Source organism: Ornithorhynchus anatinus, chromosome 15 (assembly GCF_004115215.2).
Source record: "Ornithorhynchus anatinus isolate Pmale09 chromosome 15, mOrnAna1.pri.v4, whole genome shotgun sequence".
NCBI classification, from domain to species: Eukaryota; Metazoa; Chordata; class Mammalia; order Monotremata; family Ornithorhynchidae; genus Ornithorhynchus; species Ornithorhynchus anatinus.
The window spans coordinates 11,240,803-11,255,845 of NC_041742.1; positions in this window are offsets into that span (position 1 = coordinate 11,240,803).

Here is a 15,043-nt window from a genome sequence, read left to right on the forward strand (position 1 = left end):
CCTGCCTCCTCTCGTCACCTCGGACAGTCATCGAGGTGTGACAGGATGAGCGTTTCGATTAACACCGCGGCAGTCCGGATGGAGGGGAGAGGGTGGATTTTACCAACGTTGCGAAGGCTGAACTGATTCGGTGATGAACTGATTTAGTGATTGAGGATTTAGTGATGAATTGAATATGTGCGTTGAAGGACAGGGATGAGTCGATTATAAGGCCACGAAAGCGGGCTTGGGCGAAAGGAAGGGGACGGGGAAATCGGGGGAAGGACAGGACTTGGGTGGGGAGATGAGCTCGGTTTTGGACGCGTTGTTGGAGGTGTCGGTGGGACATACGGGCAGAGACGTCTGGAAGGCGAGAGGAAAAGCGAGACCGCGCAGAGGCAGAGAGGCCACGGTTGGAGGTGTAGATTTGGGAATCATCCGCGCAGAGGTGGTTGTTGAAGCCACGGAAGCGAAAGAGTTCCACCACCACCGAGGGAGTGGGTGTAGATGGAGAAGGGAACCCAGCACTGAGCCTTGAGGGATATAAGTTAAGATCATTTACTTTAATAATAATGATAATAATGCCGGTATCGGTTAAGCGCTTACTATGTGCAGAGCACTGTTCTAAGCGCTGGAGTAAATACAGGACAATCAGGTGACCCACGTGAGGCTCACAGTCTTCATCCCCATTTTACAGATGAGGTGACTGAGGCACGGAGAAGTTCAGTGACTCGCCCACGGTCACACGGCTGACAAGGTTTGACTTAAGCGCCTTCCCTCAAACAAAGAAGTCCAGACTCCTTTCTTGCCCTCCTCCAAGCTTAGTATCACCCCTCCCATCCTCCTCCCTACGCCAGCCCCTCCACGGAGGGCAGATGAAAGCGGGACCCCCGGGGTGCCCCCGTGGGTTATTTCAGGAAATAGAGTGAACCCCCAGATCCCTGACTCTGCTCGTTATTCTCCTGCTACGGCCCAGCCCGCACACCTCGCTCCCCTAACGCTAACCTCCTCGCCGTGCCGCGATCTCGTCCTTCCCGCCGTCAACCCCTCACCCATGTCCTGCCATGTCCGCGTCCTGCCCTCCCTCCTCAAATCCAACAGACAATGACTCTCCCCACCTTCAAAGTCTTCTTATCTCCTCCAAGAGGCCTTCCCCGACTAAGCCCACTTTTCCTCTTCTCCCGCTCCCTTCTACGTCACGCTGAGTCTCTCCCTTCTTTCATTCCCCCGCCTCCCAACCCTGCAGCACTTCTGTACATATCTGTAATTCGTTGATTTCTATTAGTGTCCGTCTCGCCGTGGCCAGGAGACGTGTCTGTTTATTGCACCGTACTCTCCCGAGAGCTCAGGAGAGCGTTCGGCACCCGGTAAGCCCTCGATACGATCGGTCGAATGAATCGACGAAACGAGGTGGGTCATCTGCTCACATTTCTGCCCGTTCCTTAGAGCTCGAGGTGTTTTGGAGAGGGAGAGAAACTCAATTCTCACCTCCTCGGCGCCTCAGGGTGTCTCCGAAGGCGAGAGATTGCGCCTTGGTTTCCGGTTCGGATCGGCCACGGCTCCCGCGCACGACTCTAGACCGTCATCCTCAGGGAAGCGGGGGTGGGATTCGATGAGCCATTCCGCTCAAGGGGCAGTGGAGACGTCTTCCGTTGGCCTTGCCCAGGATACGCGGGGTCACGGGAGGGAGGGATTCTTTCCTGATAATTGCAGGCATTGTTAGGTGCTGGGGATGTGTCAAACACTAGGCTAAATGCAGGGGCATCGTCTGACACCACCCCATTCCCACACGGGGCTCCCCCCTGAGTGAGCGCTGGGGCGGCCAGCCGTCCGGTTTAACATCGGACCGCCCGATTTTCTGCTGTCCCTGGTGTACCGGACGTCGTTATGGGCAGTATTTTTATCGGAAGCCACCAGATTCCCTCCACTTTTGCTCTCAGCACCGGGTCCCACAGCTCGGAAGCAGCTGCTGCGTTCACGTCCCGGGCCTTGAGTCGGGGAGTGGAGAAAGGTGGGTGAAGGGCGTCAGGAATCTCCGCCACGTCCTGCGGACTTTGGCGAAGAATCTTTGAGCCCGGGAAAGACTCGACTAATGGCAGGAGGGGAAGCCTGAGCTCACAGGGGTCTCCTTGTATCAGACCGTTTAACGGCCATCTGGACTCTCATCAACCCCTTTTCCCATCCAGGAAGGACACAGACACAGTGGCGTGAACGCCGGGAAGCCCAGGGCACGCCAGTGACTTTCAGTGAGTCTGAAGCCTCAAGGCACGGCGTCCCAGTGCTCTTGTCCTGTTGATTCCGCTCCCCCTTGGGGTTTACATCCCTCGTTTGTCCCTTCCCTCCCCGTACTTTTCAAATGGGAGCTCCTTGGGGACTAGGAAGTTTGTCTAGGTCTCATCCAGGGACCAGGACAGTGCTTTCCAACAGGCGGTGTTTCATAAATACAAATATGGCTGCTGCTATCACGACCCCGTTAAACAATGCCTGGTAGCCTAGGTGACGGAAAACACACGCCGGTGGCTTCCACGTCCCCAGAGGGGTAAGAACCCACCCGAGAGAGAATTCATGAAAAGGGTAGAGGGCAGGTCCTCTCCTCTCGGGATCCAAAACCGGGAGAAGTCAGTGCTGCTTCCTGGCGGTGACTCCGTCCTTGAAAATCTCGTAACGGATGAGGAGGTCAGGGCCTCCGGGAGGTCACGCGGGACCCTGAGACTTCGCCATCGGCCCCGGCGGGGCTATTCTCCCCACGGCCCAACCCCGGGCCTCACACGGGCCCCTGCCCGTCTCCCCCTCCATCCAATCGGCTCGGAGGGTCGGTCGCTGCAGGTCCAAAATGGCCCTGGGAACTGATGGTTATAGGGCCCGGTCTTGAGGGAAGAGACAGTTTAGCGCATAACTGCCGCACTACTGGTAGTCCGACTCTTTAAACATCCCGCCATCCACCGGGCCAATCCAAGAAATGTCTCCCTCACCCTGGCCTCCGCCACGCAGACCCTGCGCCACTCTGTGGCATCTGCCAAGCACTTACTACGCGCCAAGCAGTCAGATCTGACATAATCCCCATCTCACACGAGGGTCACGGCCTAAGAGGGAGGGAGGACGGGCTCTGAAGCCCAATTTGACGCGTGAAGAGACTGAGGCACGGATAAGTGAAGTGACCTACCCGAGATCACACAGCAGACGAGTAGAAGAGCTGGAATGAGATTCCAGATTTTCTGTCTCCCGTGCCCAGGCTGTTCACGCTAGGTCACACTGATTCTCTCTGGAGGGGGCCTGGGCTTCGGAATCCTTCCCAATACCTCCAAGCTGAAACCCAAGGGTCTCAGGGGCTCCAGCTGTTGAACGCATTGGGCCGGGTCTCTCTCCTCCCAGCTCCCTTAACCGACGGGCAGGGACCGAAACGGTCCCCAGGGCGTGGGCGCCCCGGGGCCTGGATTTAATCGAAGCCGCCCCGTGAGTTATGGGATCGGCCCGCGCATGTTTCCACTCAGCAGGCCTTATCTCATCGACCGCAGAGACGTTCCGCCGCGTCACGGGCCCTGGCCGGCGAGGCTCTGCTTCTCATTAGGACGTCGCCTTAATGTCCCCCCGCCCCACGGGAGCCCCTTCCCTCCCACCCGAGACCGGCAGGGACGCCGGGAGGGCAGGCCGACTGAGAGGCCGCTCCACGGCGCGGGCCAGGCTTCCCGGAGAGGGGCGGCCCTCCCGACCTGAGCCTTCCCCGCCGCCCCTCGGATGCCAACCAGAGGGCCCAAGACTCCTTCACGGTGCCCGTCGAGAGGTCCGTGCTGTGTACGCCCCACACCCCGGCACGCAACGTCCAGCCCGTGGAACCAAGTCGCACGATTCCCATTTTCCCGGGAGTCCTCCGGAATCCACCCACACCCAGAGCGGTCCCACACCGACCCCTCGGCTCCGGGGTCGCCGTGCCTCCCAACGGGGCCACGGGACGGAGGGAAGGATGTCACCGGGGACAGAGGTTCCATCCCAAAAGTAGGAGGCCGGGACAAAAAGGCTCCGCCCGCCGATTCCACACCGGTCTGGCCGTGCCAGGGCAGGGCTCGGGAGCAAACCAGGAGACCGACTCCCTCCTCGCTGCTTGTGGGGGAGAGTTGCCCCCAATTCCTGACACACGCTTGGCCGAACACGGGCAGGAAGAGCAGTCGTTCGGGTCCCGGGGCCCAGGAAGGATGGTCATCCCCAGGTTCTACGAGGAGGCCGGGCACACTAGCCCGGTGACCAGCTGCCCAGGCCCCACCTCTCGAGAGGTCAGTCGGGGGCCTGGGGCTTCCAAGGTGCCCCGGGGAAGGTTGTGGGGTCCCGAGAGGCAGCCCCCGCTATCCCCGGCAGTGGGTCTTCAACTCTCCGAAGAAAGGTCGCATCCGTGATCGAACCGAGGAGACGAGGGAAGGGCTGAGGCGGGAGAGGAGGGGAACTGGGGATCCGTGGGCCAGTCACTTTACTTCGCTGGCCTTTAGTCGCCTCGTTGGCAAAATGGGGATTCGGTCTATATTCCCTCTTTCCCCCTTAGGATATGAGCCCCTTGTGGGACGGTGTCTGACCTGAATCTTTTGTATCTACTTCAGCCTTTGGCAAGTAGTAAGCCCTTAATACCGTGAATTCCCATTCCTAATGCCGTTATCGGTATTAGTCAGTACCCACTCTGACAGTCTTGCGTCTACCTCCAAGCGCACGGCAAGTACACGCCGTTATAAAAATCCTAGCAAAAATAAAATCCGCAGCGATAATATTAATGACGATACCTCCGCCCGCTCCCTCGTGAAACTCACTTGCTCCCCCGGCCTCAGTGGCCATCTCTACCCTCCGATGCCCAAATTATACTTCTCCAGCCCCGCCCGACCTCTCCTCCACCAGCTCACCTTTCCTCCTCCGTGGCATTTCGTTCCAGGCTCCGCGCACGGGCCCGTGTCTAATAGAGTGCTCTCCGGGAGGAGGAGCTCGCTAAGTCCTCGGTCAAAGACTCGGGCCAGAGTACGCTAGCAGGCCACGGCTCTGCTCACGGAAGAGTTTAAGACGGCAAATGACGCGAGTTCAGCAGCGGTAAGGCTATTTATTGAGAGCCTACTGAGTGACGTGGACTGTATCAAAGCCTTGGGAATGTACAGCAGAAGCCCCAGAGATGTTGGACCCGCTGTCTTGGCTTCCAACGAAAGCGCCTTGGAGACTAGAACGGCGCGTTCCGGACACTCACGGACGCCGCTCAAGGCGACCCTCACAAGATGAGCCTCAAATCTGCCTTCAAATCCTCTGCTGCGGAAGGCTTATGAGTCTAGGCCCCGGGCACAGCCACAATTGCTGTAAAAATATCCTTCAGGGAACAGCTTTCATTAGGAAAATTCTGAACTGCAAATGCTCAGACCGTCACAATAATATAGTATTCATTCATTCATTCATTCAATAGTATTTATTGAGCGCTAAGCGCTTGGAATGTACAAATCGGCAACAGATAGAGAGAGTCCCTGCCCTTTGACGGGCTTACGGTCTAATCGGGGGAGACGGACAGACGAGGACGATGGCAATAAATAGAGTCGAGGGGAAGAACATCTCGTAAAAACAGTGGCAACTAAATAGAATCAGGGTGATGTACATCTCATTAAACAAAATAAATAGGGTGATGAAGAAGATATATACAGTCGAGCAGATGAGTACAGTGCCAAGGGGGTGGGAAGGGAGAGGGGAAGGAGGAGAGGGAAAGAGGGGAGAAGAGGGTTTAGCTGTGGAGAGGTGAAGGGGGGGTAGAGGGAGCAGAGGGAAAATGGGGGGGAGCTCAGTCCGGGAAGGCCTCTTGGAGGAGGTGAGCTTTAAGTAGGGATTTGAAGAGGGGAAGAGAATTAGGTTGTGGGAGGTGAGGAGGGAGGGCGTTCCGGGACCGCGGGAGGACGTGGCCCGGGGTTCGACGGCGGGATAGGCGAGACCGAGGGACGGCGAGGAGGCGGGCGGCGGAGGAGCGGAGCGTGCGGGATGGGCGGTAGAAAGAGAGAAGGGAGGAGAGGTAGGAAGGGGCGAGGTGACGGACAGCCTCGAAGTCTAGAGTGAGGAGTTTTTGTTTCGAGCGGCAACCACTGGATAGGCAACCACTGGAGGTTTTTAAGAAGGGGAGTGACAGGCCCAGAATGTTTCTGCAGGAAGATGAGCCGGGCAGCGGAGTGAAGAATAGACCGGAACGGGGACAGAGAGGAGGAAGGGAGATCGGAGAGAAGGTTGACACATTAATCTAGCCGGGATATGACGAGAGCCCTTAGCAGTGAGGTAGCCGTTTGGGTGGAGAGGAAAGGGCGGATCTTGGAGAAATTGTAAAGGTGAGACCGGCAGGCCTCGGTGACGGATCGGATGTGGGGGTGAACGAGAGAGACGAGTCGAAGACGACACCTAGGTCGCGGGCCCGAGAGACGGGAAGGACGGTCGTACCGTCCACGGTGATAGGGAAGTCTGGGAGAGGACCGGGCTCGGGAGGGAAGACGAGGAGCTCAGTTTTGCTCATGTTGAGTTTTAGGTGGCGGGCAGACATCCAGGTGGAGACGTCCCGGAGGCGGGAAGAGATGCGAGCCTGAAGGGAAGGGGAGAGGACAGGGGCGGAGATGTAGTTCTGCGTGTCATCTGCGTAGAGGTGGTAGTCGAAGCCGTGAGAGCGAATGAGTTCACCGAGGGAGTGAGTGTAAACGGAGAGCAGAAGAGGACCGAGAACTGACCCTTGAGGAACTCCAACAGTTAAAGGATGGGAGGGGGAGGAGGCGCCTGCGAAGGAGACCGAATATTGATTCTGACATTTGTTTAGTGCGTAGTCTGGACCAATAACTGTACTAAGCATTGGGGAAGATATAATAATAACCGGTCAGACACAGCCCCTCTCCCATATGAGTCCGAGGTATTTTACAGATGAGGCAACTGAGGCACAGAGAGGGTAAGTGACCGGTCCAATGTCACGCAGCAGGGAAGTGGCCAAGCCCAGATAAGAATTTAGGTCTCTTGACTACCGGTAACGGGCGCTTTCGACTAGGCCACGCTGCCTCCTCTGACCTCCCCTCACCCTCCCCTCTCCCGCCAGCATTCCAAACCCGGAAATCCTGAGGACGCAGGCCGCGGTCAGAGACGAGAGCTATCCGTCGGGGTTTTGTCTCTAGGCCAGGGCAGGCTTTGCCGACACTAAACTCGGCCCGTCGCCGCGCCCCGACGACCTCTTTCCCGTCTGGGCCCACTCCTAATTTTGCGCGGTCTGGGCGCGGAAGGAGCCTCCGAAGTCAGGATTGAAAGAGGAGTCGGGTGCCGTGGGCCCGTCAACGTGTCTCGAACGGGGAATGGGTTCCCGGGTGGCGGGAGGGTACGTAACGCGTCCCATACGTAGCCCGGCACGTTCAGCTCGATTTTCCGCTCTGGGGTCCGGGGAATAGAGACATTGGCTTGGGCCCTTCTCGGGGGCAGCGAGGGAAGACATCTCCCCTTTTCCCCTTTTCGGGATCCGGGAAGCCGGGGAAACCACCGGTCAAAGTCCCCGAACCGGCTTCAGGGTCGCCTACCGCCTATCCCCCGGCCACCAGTATTCCTCAAATGGACCCGAGGCCAGGTCTGAGTGGGGTGGCTGGACTCCCCGGCCCCCCGGCCCAGAGGAAACTCTCCAGGAAGGGGCTTCTAAAGCGCCAACTGGGTTCCCTTTGGGGTCTCTAGGGCAGGGACTGTGCTCCGAAATGGGGCTGTGACCTACCTATACGGATCGGGGGTCGCCATCTCCCTATTCCCACGGAAAAAGTTCCTACTCCCGGTCCGGGAAGGAGCAGAGGGACGGCGAGGCAGGCCGTGAGGAGGTTAAGGCTCGCTTTACTTCACGGCCACAGGAGAAGCAAAGCTCGGGGGTCCGGAATAGCTACACGGACCCCCTCTCGCCTAGGGCTGAGCTGCCGGAAGATATTGGAACAGAACTGCATAATAAAAATAATATTGACTGAGTGCTCATTGGCTGCAAATTACCGTACGTAGCGCCGGGGAAATAAAAATCAGACGGGACAAGGGCCCTGCTCACAAGCAACTTGTACTTTAGAGGGGGAGACGAGCCTAAAAACATCGACAAATACAGTAATGGAACGTGAAATAGAATAGCACGTACGGAAGCGCCCAGGATGGCCTCAGATAAGGGCCCGAGCGCTGTGAAATGGCCGACGGGCTGGAACAACACGGGGGCTCGCGATTAACCGGGGAAGGCCGGTGGAAGGGAGAGTGCCGAGGAGAGAAGGAATTCCAGATGGAGCGGAGCGGGGGAGGGGGGTCCAAGGAGGGAGAATGAGAAGTTTGGTTTCAGAGGAGTAAGGGAAGCGTGCTGGGGAGCGGCGGGGGAGGAGCCAGACGTGAAAGATGCCATTTATTTTAGTGTCTGCGCCCCTTGTAGGCTGCAGGTTCCCTGTGGCCAGGTAGTATAATAAGGTTGGCACCGTTCTAAGCTTTGGGGGGCGGGGGATGCAAGGTGATCAGGTTGTCCCACGGGGAGCTCATGGTCTTAATCCCCATTTTACAGAGGGGTAACTGAGGTCCAGAAGTGACCTGCCCAAAGTCACACAGCTGACAAGTGGCGGAGTCGGGATTAGAACCCGTGACCTCTGACTCCCAAGCCTGGAGCCATGCTGCTTCGTGACTACCTGGCCACATTACACCGCCAGTATTATTATTGCCAGGATTACATTGTACTCACCCAAGCAGTGCTTCGTAGAACAATAAGTGCTCAACAAATACGACTGATTGACTCATTGATCGACTGAACGATGGGGCAGCCCTAATAATAATAATAATAATAATGACGATGATGGTATTTGTTAAGTGCTTACTATATGCCAAGCACTGTTCTAAGCACCGCGGTAGATACGAGGTAATCGGGTCATCCCACGCGGGGCTCCCAGTCTTTATCCCCATTTTGGAGGCGAGGTAACCGAGGCCCAGAGAAGCGAAGTGACCGGCCCCAGGTCGCACAGCAGACAAGTGGCGGAGCCGGGATTAGAACTCACATCCTCTGACTCCCAGGCCTGTGTTCTCTCCACTAACCTTCGAACTCACATCCTCTGACTCCCAGGCCCCTGTTCTTTCCACTGAGCCCCGCTACCGGGCAACCTGAACCGCAACTGAGTGCGGGATCGGGGTGCTTCTCCCGGGAGAGCCGTGAAGGGATTGCAATTTGCAAAAGAGGGGTTGCTCGGTTTCTGAAGTTAACCGGGCGGGCCTGCAGATTTTACCAACGTCCCCCTACCCCGAGTAGCACGACGCAATCTGAGGCAGGCTTGGTGCCCACCCCTGCCAAGCGACCCCTCTCCTGAGACCTCTCTGCCCCAATCTGACACCCCACCGCTCCCAGGACTGGGGTTACCTGCCGCTGGTCCCGGGGCATTTATTTTTTATTTGAAATAGAAACAAAACAGAAGACACGGCAGGGGGTACTTTCCCCTTCGGTTGGCGCCACTCTCCTACTCTGGGGGGGCGGGGGGAAAGGACCTCCTCCCCCGTGTGAACGCACGGCTCCTTTCACCCGCCAGGCCTGGCGGTCGAGGGAATATTGGCTTCCCTGCCTCCCTCTCTTCCCGCACCGCTTTCCACGCTCCCTCCCGACGATGGGGAGGCGGAATGGGAGCGGCATGAACCCTCTCTAGGAGCTGCCGGGAGAGCCCCAACTGCGAAGGCCCAGAGCGGGGTCCCTCCTGCCGGGGGGTGGTCAACTCCAAATTCTCCAACAGGTGTTGGAGCGGCACGGACCCCTTCGAGGAGCGTCTCGGCCGCGGCCGCCCAGATCGAGGTTCCCCCCCCTCCGTGAGGGGTCAGCTCCGGGTTCACCCCCAAGCGCCTCAGTTTCCAAGAAAACCGTCCAGCCCGCCCGCTTGGCCGGGTTGGCTTCCTCTCCGGCTTCACGGAACGTCCTCTGCCCTCCCCAGGGCTGCTCCCTGCTTCCAGCTCGGACCATGTCGTAATTCAAACTCCGAAATCCAACGCTACACGGGACTGTCATATCTTGCGGACTTTCACCTGAACGGCATCGATAATATTTACGATATTATCCTTTGTAGCATTAATAATCTCTCCCAGAGCGAAGTGAGCCAAGCCGTTGTGGAAATCCCTCGGAGGGCTCTCCGCTCTCCTCAGCATCCAGCGCTACGTTCTTCTACCCCAAAGGGCAACGGTGTCCCCCACCCCGCCATGGCCCTCCATTCTTCCCTCCCCATACCGCGCCAGACTCTTCCCTTTTCCAGGCCCTGAGGTTCCGACCCTCCGCGGAAGCCCCTTTCATCAGCTGCAGAAGCAGAGGAGAAAAACGAGCAGCGGCAAGGATGACGACGGGGCGGGCCGTCCCGGGGCAGTCGCAGGATTTACCCACCACCCACAGGGGTGAAATATATCGCACCAAGCACCCGCGAGAAGTACTGGGCAGGCAAGGGCCTCATTCCCTTCTCACGTGGAGCTTCCGCTCTAACGAAATATATCGAACTGGACCTCCTCCCGCGCCTTCTGGGGCTCTCCTCCCCTTCCAGCCGCCGCCGAGGCTCAAAGCCGAGCGGTAGCGGAAGTCAGGGAGCAGAGGGAGAGGGGGCCGGTACGGAGAACGGCATCTGCCATTCGGTGAGCGCCTTTCCCCGTCCCTCCCCCTGAAACAACGCACGCTCTCAGCCTCCCGGTGCAAGGTTACGGCTGGGGGAAACCGCTGGCTAAATCCCAGATGATGACAAGAGATGCTTGAAGGAGCGGCCTGACGGCTGTTCTCCCGGGCATCCGTCTCGTGGTCCGGGGAGGACCAAAGACCCGTACCTTTTCCCTCTAATCCGGTATCTGGGATCACTTCCCCCGCGTCTGTCCCAGGGGCCGGCGACTGGACAGGGAGAGTGGACGGGAGCGCCAGGCGGAGGGACCCGAGGAGGTTGCTCCAAGTCGGCCAGCGGTGGCCTCCTTGGCCCTCCGCCCCCGTGGGGGCCGTGTCCCGGGGAGAGTAGCGCGTGACTGACGAAAGTAGTATCGTCTGCATGTCCCGGGAAGCCCCGATCGGCGCATCGAGGCGATCGTTACTCCCGGCTCACCCTCCCCACCTCCGGAAACCCAACCGGGTGACCCCGGGAGCTTCCCCCATCCCTCTCTCCGCCATCAGTTCTCGCCCTGCCCGACCCCGGGAGAGACCGTGCTTCTTTCACTCATTCGATAGTATTTATCGAGCGCTTACTATGTGCAGAGCACTGTACTAAGCACTTGGAATGTACAAATCGGTAACAGATAGAGACGGTCCCTGCCCTTCGACGGGCTTACAGTCTAATCGGGGGAGACGGACGGACAAGAACGATGGCAATAAATAGAGTCAAGGGGAAGAACATCTCATTAAAACAATAGCAGATAAATAGAATCGAGGTGATGTACATCTCATTAACAAAATAAATAGGGTAATGAAGATATATACAGTTGAGCGGACGATACGCAGTACTTTGTGATCCGCGTTGGCAGGCAGAGCTGATAAAAAAGTCTTCCTCTGACAGAGACGTCGCCGGGGTGGACGGACTGTATTTGGCTCCCCTCTCTCTCGCCCCAACGAAGGAGAGGGGGCAGTCCTCCCTAGGGGGGGACCCCCTGGGTGAGCACTGAGCGGGGGGAAGAGACTGGGAGGGAAGTCTCCAGAGGCGGGCAGAGGATTTGGAGGCCTGAGCGTTGGCCCGCAGCCTCCGCCGACGAACCCGGGACGCTGGCCGACTAACTTTCGACGGCCCCCGGCCCCCGGCCCCCGCCACCAACTTCACCTAGGCCTGGAGACGCTCCCGGAGGGCAGGGATTGTCTCGACTCATCCTACTGGACTCGCCCAGCCGCGCTCCGAACACGGTAGGCGCTCAATCAAAACCGCCCTGATTGCTTATGGGAGCCGCAAGAGAGCGGAGGGGGGAACGTCCTATCTGAGCATTGGCTGAATCCCAGCACCTGGCTTCCTCCATCCAACGTGACCTCTTGAGCGTCACGTTCCTTCATTAACCTTGGAAGGGCGAAGCCGGGTTCCTTCTCCACCGGCGGCCGTATTTTACCCAGCCCGTGACAGGCTAATTAAGTTAATTCTTCTGACACCTATCCGTGAGACGAAGCCAAGGTTGGCTGGCTACGGCTGACACTCGGCGCCGCGCGGATCGGCCCGATGAAAAAATAATTACTATTTCACCAAGGACGGGAACAAGAAGTTAATTAACGGAATGAGGCGCGGAACCTTAATGAAACTCGCCGTATCGTATCGACTCCGGCGCTCCGACGACCGATTCCCGCTCGGAATACCGATGAAGAGACGCCTTTCTTAAGAGGACTCGGGATCTCCGGCTCCCCGAGGCGCTGGCTGCGAATCATCTCCTCCGACTAACGTCGGACAATAAATAAAATTTGCCAATATGGAAAAACTGGGATCGGGGAGGAGGAGAGGGATGCGGGTCGTTCACCGGGATCGGTCGAGGCCCAGGTATCCGTTCCACCTGTCACCGATAGGATCCGTTCGACTCCCCGAATGGGCCAGTTCCTCGGTCTATCAGTAGGAGAGGTGCAGGTATTTATCATCTCCTAAATGCAGTTTACTGTGCTAATCACATGGGAAGTACAACAGCAGCATATATTAATAATAATAGTGAGAATAATTGGTCTATCTGGTAAACCCTTACTCTCTTCCAAGCACTTTGATAGAGTACAGTCAGGTCAGACGCAATCTCCGCCCCACAGGAAGCTCCCAGTGGAAGGGCGAACAAGTGTCTAACCCATTTTACAGAAGAGGAAACTGAGGCACGGGGCGGTGAGGTGACTTACCCCAAGTCACACAGGAGGGAAGGAGCAGACCCAGGAGCGTAACCCAGGTCTCCTGCTTCCCAGCGCCGTGCTCCTTCTACTAGGCCACGCCGCTCCTCGTTAAGCACTTCTATTAAGTGCAGCGTGGCTCAGTGGAAAGAGCCTGGGCTGAGGAGTCGGGGGTCATGGGTTCGAACCCCCGCTCCGCCACCTGTCGGCTGTGTGTCTGTGGACAAGCCACGTCACTTCTCTGGGCCTCAGTGACCTCATCTGTAAAATGGGGATGAAGACCGTCAGCCTCACGTGGGCCAGCCTGATGACCCTGTATCTCCCCCAGCGCTTAGAACGGTGCCCTGCACATAGTAAGCGCTTAACGAATACCAATAGTATTATTATTATGCCCACTGCGGGCATGGATTGTCTCCATCTGTTACTTATCAATCGCTTACTATAGTGTTCTGCACACAGCGCTCAATAAATATGACTGAATGAATGAAAGAATGGTCACTGGAAAGTCCACAGGATTAACCATTTGTATTTCATTATTATTATTAATCACTTCTATTAAGCGCAGTGTGGCTCAGCGGGCTTAGGAGTCAGGGGTCATGGCTTCGAATTCCGGCGCCGCCACCTGGGTGACTTTGGGCAAGTCACTTCAATAATAATAATAATAATAATAATGTTGGTATTTGTTAAGCGCTTACTATGTGCCGAGCACTGTTCTAAGCGCTGGGGTAGACACAGGGGAATCAGGTTGTCCCACGTGGGGCTCACAGTCTTAATCCCCATTTTACAGATGAGGGAACTGAGGCACCGAGAAGTTAAGTGACTTGCCCAAAGTCACACAGCTGGCAAGTGGCAGAGCTGGGGTTTGAACCCATGACCTCTGACTCCAAAGCCCGTGCTCTTTCCAGTGAGCCACGCTGCTTCTCGGTTCCTCCCATCTCTCCCCTCTTTAGTCCAGACTTCACTTTCCTGCCCAGTTTATTTTTCTAAAAATCCATTCGGTCAGCTCCCTCTTCCTCAGAAGCCTCCGAGGGTGGTCCGTCCAGCTGCCCGCCAAGCGGAAGGGCCTCCCCGTTGGCTTTAAGGCACTCGCTCGGCTCTCCCCACCTACCCATCTCCCACTACAACCGAGCCCCCCTACTTCGACCCCCCAACACCAACCTTCTCACTCCATCTCAACATTTTCTGTCTCGCCGGGGTCCCCTCGGCCACGTCCTCCCTCCGGCCTGGAAGGCCCTAACGCTCTTTACCTGACAGTCTCCCACCAACGCCATCTTTAGAGTCTTACTAAAATCACGTCTCCTCCAAGAGGCCTGGCCTGACTAACCCCTGGTTTCCCCACCAATTTTCCCTCCCTTCCGCGTCAACGAAGCACCTGGGTCCGTGTCCCTTAAGGATTTTGACTCTCTCTCAATGCCAGATCCACGTCACCTTTAAGCACTTGGATACTTTGAAACTCACTCCACCCTCACAGCACTTCCCTTTTTCTCCTCTTCTCTGCTGCTTCCTCTTTCGGGAATTTATTTTGACGTCTGCCTCCCCGACTAGACCGTAAGCTCCTCGAGGGAAGGAATTGTATATTCCGCTCTATATTTACGTTCCCAAATGCTCAGTACCACGCTCGGCACGTTAACGGTGCTCGGTGACTCTGACCGATAATTATATCTCGTACTGGGATAACTCTTTGATATTCCACGGGGTTTTCAGATCGATTATCTCGTCCTCAGGACGTTGTCGGGAGGTAGGGAGAGGCAGATACTATTTTCCGCGTTCTACAGACGAGGAAACTGAGGCAAGGAGGGTTAGAAGATTTGCCCAAGAACGCAGAGGGTTCCGGCAGCAGATAGGACCGATGGTAAGAACAGTAATGGCATTTTTTAAGCACTTACTACGTGCCAAGCACTGTTCTAAGCGCTGGGGTAGATGCGAGGTAGTTTGTGCCACGTGAGGCTCACAGCCCCACTCTGCAGATGAGGTAACTGAGGCGCAGAAGTCAAGCAACTCGCCCAAGGTCACACCACAGACAAGTGGTTGGCCTGTTTCCAACCCAATCTGCTTGTATCCATCTCAGTGCATAGTTCAGTGACTGGCAAATAGTAATAATAATAATAATTATAATCATTAGAATAGTAGTAATAATATAATAGTAGTATATAGCAGTAATAATATTACTGGCAGGAGGAGTCTCCAATGCCAGTGACCCAGCCCAGCGGAGGACATCTCGGCCCCCCTTCCGTCGAGGTGACCCGGGAGGTGGGCATGCTCTGCTTACCAAGCTCTTAG